Below are 12501 nucleotides of genomic sequence, written 5' to 3'. Positions count from 1 at the left end.
GAAAGAGCTGATGAGGAAAAAGTAATCAATTCTGGGAAAGCAAATTTCAACAAGTGTAGGGCACTGGCAAAAAAACCAATAAAAAATAAAACTGATGGGAAGAAAGGAGTCCAGAAGAGCTGGATGCTCTTTAAACAAACAATTTTGGCAGTTGAACAAACTATATGGGAAGTGCAGGACAGAGAGTGGGTTGCCAAGTTGGCAAAGCAGAATCGTGCAAAGTTCTAAAAGACAAATTAGAGAACCACAAAAGATACCTAGCCAGATCACCAAAGATGAACAAAAAGAGGGACTGCAAGGTGTAGGGACCACATCAAAGTGAGAAAGATAATGTAGTGTGGGCAGACATAAAAGACACCAGGAAACCGTTAATCAGATACAACAATAAAAACCAAATTATTACTGACAATTTGACTAAGTAACCAGTCCTGGATTTCATATACTTCTCTGCAGGCCTGTTGCCTGGATCTACAATCAGCTTCTATGAAGATTCTTTCCATTGCAAATAGCAGAAATCCTAACTCAGAATTACACATGCTAAGCATGTGCTCTACCACTGGGCTATCCTCCCAAACCCTCAAAATGGCTTTTAAAATAATGGGGATGTAATGGTTTACATAAATAGGAAGTCCAATGATAGGTTGATCTTTAGGTAAAGTTGGGTTCTGCTTTTCTGAAATCATCCACTTGTGCCCTGCCCTTATAGACTTGTCTGGTTTTACACCTTTACTTCAATTTGTGCTTCCTACAAATTGACAGTTTGTACAGGTTACATGGAGAATGTGTATCAGGACTATTTTTTCAGTAGCTCAGATGACCATTAGCAATAACACACATTCTAATTAATGTATAAACATTGGGTTTTCGACAATGCTATTACAGACTTGCTAGACTATAGTATAGTGTAAACATAATTTTTATATGCAGTGGGAAACAAAACCAAAATTTATGAGACTAACTTTATTGTGGTGTTGTGGTGGCCTTAAGCTGAACCCACAATATCTCCCAGGTATACCTACCTGTACATTGGCTTCATTCTCAGGTTGGCTTTCTTCATCATTGCAAAATGACTATACCAATTCTAGTTTTTCATATTTTTACACCACAAAATCCAACCACAGGGCAAACATCTGGGCTTCCACTGAGCCGACACAGGGCACTGCCAGATAGATTGGCTTAGGTATGGATTTATCCAACCCTCTCTGAAGAACAAGGAGCTTGGTAAGGGGTGAGCTACTCTGATCTACTCGGGTCATGAAGAGACTGGGACATGGAGGGCTCCATCTCGCCCAAGCCATGTGGATATCCTTGGTGGGATAAATGTGCAGTGGAGGGAGCCAGTTACCCTCATGGGTGGTTTGAGCTGTGGAGGAACAGCAGAAGTAGACCATCCCCTTACCAGTCTATTCTGCTTCTGGTGAATAGTGAAGGAATCAGAAGCAAAGTTGTCATGGAGACGACCATGATAAGGGGTGAACCTTATCCTGAATCTTTCTCACTTCTGCCTGCGAAAAAAGAGACAGTTCTAGATTACTAAAATATGAGCAGCAGCTATGCTGCCATCTACCTTCTAACTCAGTGGAATCACTCCATCTGCAGGAATGTGAAGCCCACCGCTAACAGTGGGTCTTTGAAAGAGTCAAGTATTCTTGTGCACAGCTTACTTCATAATAAAGCTAAACACATGCCAAGGCAAATTCAGTTTTTTCAAATATAATTACTATCTGAATAAATTCTAATTTTGATGAAATTTGATTGGAGAAATAAATGTGTAACTTAGGTTTTTATGCTCTTGAATTAACTAACTTTTGCTCTGTAAAGGATAGTGTCAGTGTTTTCTCTATAATTACTGCCATGAATTATGTCTTTGAAATTTCTAGAAAAACATTCGTATCTCTTAGGGGAAATGTCTTGAGTGAGCCTTTAAGCCTTATCTGCAAAATAAGAATAATTATGCCTACTATGTAGGATCTTATATGGATTAAAGGAGCTAACATGAAAAGTAAGTGCAACAGGGCTGCCATATTTACCATGTTGTCATATATGTAAGGCGTGAGAACATTACAGTATATAATAATAAGGTCATTATAGCATTTTACCTGCATTCATTTGTTCCTCTGGCTAAACCTAGGAGATCTTTTCTTTATGGTACTGGGGATTCAACTCAAGGCTTCGTGCTTGCTAGGCAAGCATTCTGCCACTTGACCCACACCTACATGTCCCCAGTCCTTTTCTGTTCCAAATTCTGTATTTTGCTTTGTTTTCTTTGATTGTTTTTTGTTTTTTGCTGGTACTGCAGTTTGAACTCAGGCCCTTGCACTTACTAGGCAGGTGCTTTATCACTTGAGTCATATCCTTTTTGCTTTAGTTATTTTTCAAATAAAGTCTCATGTTTTTTGCCCAGGCCAGTCTGGACCGTGATCTTCCTATTTCACACCTTCCTCATACCTGTGATCACAGGTTTGTGCCACCAAGCCTAGCATATATCTTGAGATGGGGGGGGGGGTCTCACTAACTTTTTCCCTGGGCTGGCTTTGAACTGAAAGCATACTGGTCTCAGTCTCCTGAGTACCTGGAATTATAGGCATGAGCCACTGTACTCAGCCTGTATTTCATTTTTGAGATAGCATCTTGCTAACTTTACCCTGGCTGCCCTCAAATGCACTCCCACCTCCTGAGTAGCTGGAATTATAGGTGTGGACCACTGCACCTTGGGGGAGGTTGATATTTATTACTACATTTTGCAGAGGAGACACAGAGACATGATGAATGAGGCTTTGATTTTCTAAGGTATTAAGGTGACATAACTTTTAGTTGGTAAATTGCTAAGACTCAGACTTGAAAAATAACTTCAGACTTGTTCATTCTTTTTACTTCCCTTGAACACTCTTCTAACCTCAGTAGTTGAAGCACAGAAAATGCATGAATGAAACTGTCTTTGCTATTCTTTCATCATCATCAAAGCAATCAATTGGGTTTTTATTTTCAAGACCCTTTCATCTCTAATTCTCTCATTTTGCTATTTTTAGTTTTTAGATTATATGACCTAGAAGTTGGGAGTAAATGTTTTTCTCACAATTAAATATCTAGCATTTTGTGGGCATTCAATTTTATTAGAGGAATGAGTACATGAACCATAACATTGAGTTATAAAGAAAAAATGACAAGGAAAAGACAAACTTATTCTTACACCAGCACTCAGAGCAATGACCTGAGTAAAGGATATAAACATTGGAAAAAGCCTAAGCTAGTGATGGAAACCAGGATGAGGTGGCACCTCCATGTCAGAAACATAATAAAATTTCTGCTAACATAATGGAATGAGAACAGATTTAAGGAAATCACAAAAGGCCAACTGTACATATAGTTTTCCAACCTGCTTTCATCATTGAGCAGTATGTCTTGAAAATTTCTCCAGATGAAGATCCATATTCTGACTTAAATTGCTTATAAACATTTCATGATTTGTACGGATAATGATTTAATTTTTGCTAACACTTAGATTGCATCAATTCTTGCTTTTACCAAAATAGCCTTGAATATTAAAATATTTTTTCCTTATTTTTAAAGGCAACTGTTGCAGAATGAACAGTATACTTTTCAGGGCTGAGGGCAGTGGCTTAAGTGGTAGAGTGCCTAGCAAGTGTGATGCCCTGAGTTCAAATCCTAACATCACCAAAAAAAGTAAAATTTTCAAAAATTATAAGGAAAAAGGTAAATAACACCAAATCCATATAATAAAAAATTGAAACCAAAAGAAATTGAGAATAGTGAAGATGACAGAAGAGCAAATATATTATTAAATAAATAGATGAATGCACTTCTATTTATGTATTCATTTAAAACACAACATTCTGTGTTTCAGTCAAATTCAATTTTATTTAGTTTTTGTAAGGTTCTAAAAGAAAAATTACACATAAAAATAAAAAGGATAAAATAAATTAGGCAATGATTACATGAGGACCCTGAGTTCTTTCCTTCTCACTGCTCTGACATTCTCTGCATTGGTTTCAGTTTTCAGGTTTGTAACAAGAATGTACAGCAATTTTAAGTGTCCCAGAAGACATAGCAATATTTGGGTGGAGAGGGAGACCATGGATCTTGCTTTGTAAGAAGAGAACTGTCTTTAGATTTCCCACCTACCAGTACACATCTGTTGGTCAAACCCCACACCAGTAAATAATCAAGGGAAAAATGTAATGAACTAAGTTTTAGCTCATCAAACATTCTTAGCTATGTAGAAAAGATGGGCTACCTAAACAAAACTCAGGTTCTACTGGATGGAAAAGGAATCATGGGTTCTAGTTGGGCAACCGGAGATAATCTCAACATCAGAGAAATACTGTTTAAGTGGAAGCTGTTACATCCTAAACAGACTTAAGGACAAACAAGTATTATTCAGGATCAAGAATTGCTTTCTCTAATGATAAATTTACCAGGAAGCTGTAATTGTTCTGATTATGCATCCTTTTGAAAACATAATTTCAAAATACATGAAGCAAAATATAAGCAGAACTACAAGGAGACTGTAATGACCTACAATTATAGATCATAGAGAAGATTTTTAACATAACCTTCAAACATCAAATTGAGCAGAGCAAAATTTAGTAAGAATTGAGAAAATATTTTGAACAACAGAGTTATTAAGTTTGACAGCACTATATATATAGATGCATATGTCTGTATGTATGCAGTCCTACAAACAAAAAATAATAAATACATGTTTTCAAGAGTATATTGAACATATACAAGGTGATCACATTCTTAACCAAAAAGCTCGACTCAACAAAAAACAAAGCAATAAAATTACAAATGCAATCAATGCCTAAAGATAGCCCAGAAATCAATACATTTATAAATTTAAAAACCCACTTCTAAATAATTTATATATCAAAAAGAAGAAATCATATTGAAAATTACTATAAACATCACTGATTGGCAATGTAAACCCTATAAAAAAGCTCACGTGGGATTATTTTCAGGGAAAACTTAATCTGAGCAAACTGGGCTTGTCTTTTTCAAATAGCCTATTTCCATCTAAAATGTTGACACTAATAGAAGAAATGAAGGGAAATTTACTTCTTCCATATATGTTGGGAAGGCTGCTGCTTTATTGTTTTTTTCTTGGAGAATTTCGTGAAATCTCAGTCAGATTCTTTCTGTACATTTTCTCTTTAGTAGGCATTTTTGTGGCAATTTTATACAAATAGACCAGTAGAGACAACCTTAGGTACTAACCTCTCAGAGAAACATTTTCCTTATTCTAGTCAGGTAGCCACCAACGAATCTCTCACTCCTCTCTTTGGCCACTCCATCAAGAAATGAAGATTGTTTCCATGTTGCCAACCTGATCCTCTCCTTGGTGATCCCACCATTCCCTTAACCACCCTGTTATATCAGTAATCTCTTTTTGCTAGAACATCCTCATATGTGAATTTAAAAATTGGTGGAAAAAGAGAGACATTCATGTAAGTTCATGCACAATTGCCCTTCTTGCAGTAACTCAAAAGAATCATATGCTCAACCTGATCCCAAGAAAAAGGAAGGAAGAAAGGTAACGTCTCACGGTCTGCCCTGTAGAGACAGTGTTTGTGAGAAACTTTCACTTGACTTGCCTGATAAGGATGATGATAAACCCAAATAAGAAAGATAAACGCAATGATTTCAGCTTCTGAGTATATTATAAAAGTCATACCTTATTATCGCATTTAAAGTTGATTTCTTCTCCTGCATATTTAAAAGTGAACAAATACTGTTATAGATCATGTGTTATGCCAAAGAATGATTTTGCACATGGTTACATTAAGGAAAACTCATTTTTGTTTTCTTTGACTTCATTTTAAGATCACAACTGCTGGCACTCTTAACCCAACAAAGGATAGACCTCTTGAACATGGTTCATGATAATAGCTTTCATTTTGCTTTGGTTGGCAGGACATATATTGCCTCTTTGAGATCTCAATTATGTAACCCAGGATTTCCACATTATTTCTGACAGAAAACTAGAACAAAAATAAGTTATATGGACAAAATTTGAAATTTGGTGAGGATGCGGGGGAAAAGGAACCCTCTTACACTGTTGGTGGGAATGTAAACTAGTACAACCACTCTGGAAAAAAATTTGGAGGCTACTTAAAAAGCTAGACATCGATCTACCATTTGATCCAGCAATACCACTCTTGGGGATATACCCAAAAGACTGTGACACAGGTTACTCCAGAGGCACCTGCACACCCATGTTTATTGCGGCACTATTCACAATAGCCAAGTTATGGAAACAGCCAAGATGCCCCACCACTGACGAATGGATTAAGAAAATGTGGTATCTATACACAATGGAATTTTATGCAGCCATGAAGAAGAACGAAATGTTATCATTCGCCAGTAAATGGATGGAATTGGAGAACATCATTCTGAGAGAGGTTAGCCTGGCCCAAAAGACCAAAAATCGTATGTTCTCCCTCATATGCAGACATTAGATCAAGGGCAAACACAACAAGGGGATTGGACTATGAGCACATGATAAAAGCGAGAGCACACAAGGGAGGGGTGAGGATAGGTAAGACACCTAAAAAACCAGCTAGCATTTGTTGCCCTCAATGCAGAGAAACTAAAGCAGATACCTTAAAAGCAACTGAGGCCAATAGGAAAAGGGGACCAGGAACTATAGAAAAGGTGAGATCAAAAAGAATTAACCTAGAAGGTAACACACACGCACAGGAAATTAATGTGAGTCAACTCCCTGTATAGCTATCCTTATCTCAACCAGCAAAAACCCTTGTTCCTTCCTATTATGACTTATACTCTCTCTACAACAAAATTAGAAATAAGGGCAAAATAGTTTCTGCTGGGTATTGAGGGGGTAAGAGAGAGAGTAAGGGGGCGGAGTGGGTGGTAAGGGAGGGGGTGGGGGCAGGGGGGAGAAATGACCCAAGCCTTGTATCACATATGAATAATAAAAAAATAAATAAATAAGAATATAGATTATAGCCTCTAGGGTGTGTGTGCTTGTGCACGCTTGTGTGTGTGTGTGTGTGTGTGTGTGTGTGTGTGTGTGTGTGTAACCTGATGTCATGGGAATTGGTCAGCCTCAACTGAAGCTATATACTCCTTGCCTTTCCCAGACTATGGCTTCTTTGATCTAGAAAGCCTCAACCTGAGGCCGGTGTAAACCAGTCATTCAACTTCCATCTTCTTATTCTGCAAAGAATTGGAGAAGGCTTGCCACTTGGCTGGCTAGAAAGATGTATAGATGTTGACCTAATTCCGGATCTGTTTTGGGGTATCTTGATAACAATTCTTCTCATCCCAGGCCATGGCCTATAGTCTTCCCCATGATTCTCCACCATATAGATTACCTACTCAATGAGGTCTTTCTTCGTTATTCTACTATACTAGAAAATTCTAACTCATAGGTTCAAGTCATCACCACTGGAAGATAGCTGTGGAAATTTGAAATTATGGTGATGTTTGTGCATTCCTTTTACATCAAGCAGATCCTTGGTATCTGCTGGTCTATGGTACCAAAGAGACCACCATGGAGGAAACACCACGCATCCTCAGGATGCATGGAGTACAGTATTGTTTTGCCGATGCTTGACTTTGTTCTGCCCAATTCCAGTAAAGACATGAGGATTTTCACACATATCAGATTTTCACTTGATCACTTCAATTATGCCTTTTTGGCTTGGGAGAATCAATGTAACTTTTGTCTCATTTGGGGGACACCATTTACTTTTGAGGAGGCAGATTTTCACAAAATGAAGGGGAGGGAAATAGATTCCACGATGATTTAAACACAATGATGGTAACGAAGGACTGACTGACAGCTTCTCCACACCCACTGAGCTGCATGAATTTAAAATTTTTGTGTTTAAAATCTTTTTTTTTTGCAGTTGTGGGGATAAAACCCAGAGCCTTGTGCATGATAGGCAAGCAACTCTACCCCTGAGCCACATCGCCAGCCCTTGAAATTTCTTTTGATTATTATTAGTGACTGTGCTTGGTCAAAACTGCATGTAATGAGTCTCCTATAGCCAGGCTTCCTGTGCTATGCTCAAAAGCTGGGCTGCCAAATGCTTTGAGTTGGGAGGTGGGGAAATGGAGAACATCCCTTAATTTCTGTTGCAGCGTATGAATGTGGTTTTATAATATGCCCAATATGACATTTTGAAGGACATTGAGCATTTGGTGTTTGAAAAGAGTCATACACAGAGTCATAGGGCTGCTTGTGCCCAGTTTGATTTTCTTAGTAAACCATTTCTCTTCAACATTAAAAATGAAGTTATATTTTGGCACAGAAGCAACATAATCAGGCTATTAACAAAACCAAATATACTGTCAATATATGCTGCTTCAGCAAGCCACTTGAAATCATAGAAGTGTTCTTTCCTGGCACTTTTTTTTTCAGTAAAATTGAAATATATGAGATGATAATTCTCATTGAAGTTGAGGCCTTTCCTCTCACTCTAAATGTGTGGTAGAGCTGGATAGCATGCATGTTGCTCATTTGTTCACTGAGCACACAGAATGTAATTTATGACAATCCAGTAGAATTTGGTTAGAGCCCCATTTTCCTGTATGATCACATTTAATCCAGAGTAGGAAGCATGTTAATGGCCACTATATCTAGGTACTGATGATACTGGTGAAACCAGGATGCAGAGTCTGGAGCAAGAGAGAAGCGTGTTTTTCTCCATTGCACAGACTGCCGAGCTGGTACTGAGTCTCTGCGCCTCACAATCACAGGCATCCATCTCCTTCCTCTCTTGGGGTAGTGTCGTAGAGTGCTGCCCTCATCTGCACAGTTCATGGAGCTCACGAGACCATGAATAGTCACTGTCAAGGAAGAAAAGGGAAGGAGCGGATACAAACCTTAGAAGTTGCACATGTCACTCTTACATATATCTCACGCAAGAGAACACAGTCATAAAGCTGTACCTGTCTGCAAGAGTCTGGGAAATGTTACCTTCATTCTGAGTGGCAATATGCCCAGCTAAAATAGTCTAATGCCATTAAAGGGGGAATAAATACCATTGAGGGTAATTAGTAGTCTCTGCCATAGCCACTATTTCTGTGAGTCAAGCATTATGGGTTTGACACTTAGCTGTAACCTTTTATTCCCAAGTGACACCTGCCTACACATAGAGTTTGTGTTCCATCAGAACCACTTCTAACTCAATTTTTTTTCTGGCTTCTATCATGGATCACAACAGTTAACTAAACAAAAATATTCATGTAATAAGGGTTTTCAGAAATTAGAACAAAAAATCAAAATTATGGGCACTTTCTCCTAATAATTTCTTCTCATAAATTCCTTGAATGGATTAATATTGAGTATACTAATAATGCAACTACAAAGAAAGTTATCTGTTGTCATGCACACATGAGGAGAATTTTCTTTAGGTCCAACCAAATTGGAAACTTGAGGCTTCTTATGATAGGACCACCCACGGGGTGCTGTTGGCTCCCAGGACCGACTGTCCAGATTCCACATTTGGGGTACACACTTAAAGGCAGGTATCAAGAGGGTTTTTGTTTTGTTGCTATTACATACAACAAGAACTGACTGTAGCTAGTTTAAAGGCAAAAATAATTATCACAATGATGCACAACTTGCTCATAGAAGAGAAGAGAAAGCAAAAGGACCAGATCTCAGAAAGTTGGAAATCAAGGCAGAATAGTGCTGGGATCTAACAGAAAGGCCTAGTGAATTAGCCACCATGTCCTGTCCTTGTCACTACATCCTGGATTCAAAGTGCTGGGAGAAAACTCTGAAGGTTATGGGCTGAATTGTGTCCTCCCCAATCTCCTGTATCAGATTCCTAATCCCCAGTATACCAGACTGTAACTGTATTTGGAGATGGAATCTTTAAAGAGGTCATTAAGTTAACATGGGATCATTAGGATGCTCCCTGATCCAATATAACCAGTACCCTCATGTGAAAAAGAACTTTAGACACAGGCACATACAGAGGAAATGGCCATGTGGACATGACCACGGCCATTGATAAGTCAAGGAGAGAGGCTTCAGAAGTAACCAACCCTGTGGATACCTTGATCTTAAACTTCTAGACTTCAGAGCTGTGAGAGAAATTAATTCTGTGGTTTAAACCACCCATTCTGTGGTATTTTTCTATATGGCCCTAGCAAACTAACACACTTGGTTTATAATTCCTCAGGCTGCATGTGATGAACAGATTAAGTCTGCCAAAAGAAGGAGGGGGAAAAATGTTCAAAATAGAAAATATGGTACTTTGTTGGGGATGTAGCACAGTGGTAGAGTGCCTGCCTAGCATGAGCAAGGATCTGGGTCTAATTCCTGCTATGACAAAAAGCAAGAAAAAGAAAGAATTGTAATTAAATAACCATTATTGTAATTGTAATTAAAATAACCATTACTGTCATTATAGCTAACATTTACTGAGTGAGCCTATGTGCCACAAAGATACTAAGACTATGTGCTTCCTGTATTATGTTATTTAATATTTCCCACAACTTCATGAGTAAGTGAAATGAAACTAATATTAGTAAGTTATAAAGCCAGATTTTGAACCCTGCCTTGTCTGAAGTTGGAGCTGGAATTCTTGTCCTAGTGGAGTTTTTGCTTTAGCTTCTGATTTCTGTAGGCTTCATGTTTCTTTGTTTCAAGACTTGATTAGTCTGTATTTGGAGGAAGCAAAGATGATGCTTACAGAGCAGTTATTGCTGAAAAGCTTTGGAAAGTTATGAGATTGATGAATCCAGTTTTGCACTGAATAAGCCAGTTAGAAATTGCTAGATGAGGACCAAGCATGGTGGCGCACATCTGTAATTCCAGCTACTCAGGAGGCATAGATCTGGAAGATTGCAATTCAAAGCTATCTTTGGCAAAAAGTTAGTGAGACCCTACCTCAACCAACAAGCCTGACGTGGTGGTGTGCACCTGTGATCCCAACTACACAAGAGGTATAGTAGGAGAACCACAGTCCAGGTTGGCCCTGGGCAAAAAACACAAGACCATATTCAAAAAATAAAGCCCCAAAAGTCTGGGAGCATGGCTTAAGTAGTAGAACCCCTGCCTAGCAAGCACCAGGTTCTGAGTTCAAATCCAGGTACCGTCATAAAGAAAAAGAAATGTTAGATGAGGAGACATGCTGGGAAGGCTCACAAGCTACTGAACTTGAGGGCAGTGCCCTCAGATCAGTGTTGTAAGTTTCGTATCTTAAACCTTTCAGTTAGCCACTGTGGAAATAACGCAGCACCAAATTCTTTGTAAGAAGTCTGTTTTTTGAGGTTAGACTGTATGCTTAAAACTGCCTCCTATATAATGTAATCATTACATTAAAGCATCTGCTAGCCGAGGCCATGCGTTAGAACACCTGGGAAAGCAATTAACAGTGCACAAGCCTGGCTTCACTCCCAGAGATGGTAATTCAGCTGGTCTGGGATGGGGTCTGGGCAGTATTTTTAGAACACTTCCCTGCTGCTTCCAATCTGCAGCCAGGGTTGAGAAGCACTGCCTAAGCACCACGTACTCTTAACTGTACTTCAAACTCAAGATGAGACTCCAGTTTTTTTCTCTCCAAAACCCACCTGAATGTTTTTTTAAGCAAGAAAAGCATCAAACTCTGTCTCTGATTTCTAACCTTCCAGGCCTGAAAACATTAATAAATCCATCTCACCAAATGATGTGAATGAAACCTTTTCTCATTCCTATTGATGGAGATTCTGGATACAGCTACAAAAATTGACAATGGTGTCTATGGTTTTTTGTTCTAGACTACTATACCTTCATATAGACGGTCCCCGATTTAGGATGATTTGACTATGATTTTTCAACTTTTGGATGGTGCAAAAATGATACATGTTTATAAAAACCATATTTTGAATTTTGGGATGTGTGTGTGTATATGGTGTGAGGTACTAGAGGTTGAACCTATGATCATGCTAGGAAAGTGCCCTATGACTGAGCTACCCTCCTGCCTATATTTGCAGTTTGAATCTTGATCTCTTTCTAAACATGACAGTTTCCCAGGATTCTGGGCAGCTGCAGGAAGCTGTAGCTGTCAGTCAACCACACTACCTCAAGGGTAAACAAGTATGCTGTATTACTAAATATGATGTTTGGTAGGTTCCCTGTAGTAAGTGCAACTTTGATTTATAATACTTCATTGGGATGTAATTTCATCACAAGTTGAGAAGCAGGTGTATTGTTTGTGTAGCCACAAAGGTAAAGAGCTGGCACTACAGTACACCTTGCTGCTAAGTGTGATATTTGTAGATTAAATGGATTAAATGCATTTTCAATTTATGATGGATTAATCAGGATGGAGCCCCATGATAAACAAGTAGTATCTGTAATATTTGTAGGTTTTTTTTTATACACGTGAAGGGAAGTTACTTTGAAATGGGGCTTTAGTTAGCATGCCATGGACTATTGCCACAATCTCACTCTGTAAAAAACAGGCTCAACCACTCACTGACCGAGAATGTTAAATGTTTACTCCTTGTGCATTGAGC

At 38.5% G+C, this 12501-nt stretch overlaps 2 long non-coding RNA genes across 2 annotated transcripts in view; both read right to left on the bottom strand.

Annotated features, from left to right (window-relative positions):
• The window catches only part of LOC141417482 (uncharacterized), a 70742-nt gene that overhangs the window by 21491 nt on the left and 36750 nt on the right, over positions 1-12501 (bottom strand). The window lies entirely within an intron of this gene.
• The window catches only part of LOC141417483 (uncharacterized), a 40242-nt gene continuing 35966 nt past the window's right edge, over positions 8226-12501 (bottom strand). Inside the window, exon 2 of the long non-coding RNA XR_012442060.1 lies at positions 8226-8838. This is a non-coding gene — a long non-coding RNA (uncharacterized lncRNA). The remainder of the gene's footprint in view (positions 8839-12501) is intronic.

The sequence above is a fragment of the Castor canadensis genome, chromosome 15 (genome assembly GCF_047511655.1).
Source record: "Castor canadensis chromosome 15, mCasCan1.hap1v2, whole genome shotgun sequence".
In the NCBI taxonomy this organism is placed as follows: domain Eukaryota; kingdom Metazoa; phylum Chordata; class Mammalia; order Rodentia; family Castoridae; genus Castor; species Castor canadensis.
This window is presented reverse-complemented; position numbering and strand designations above follow the sequence as displayed.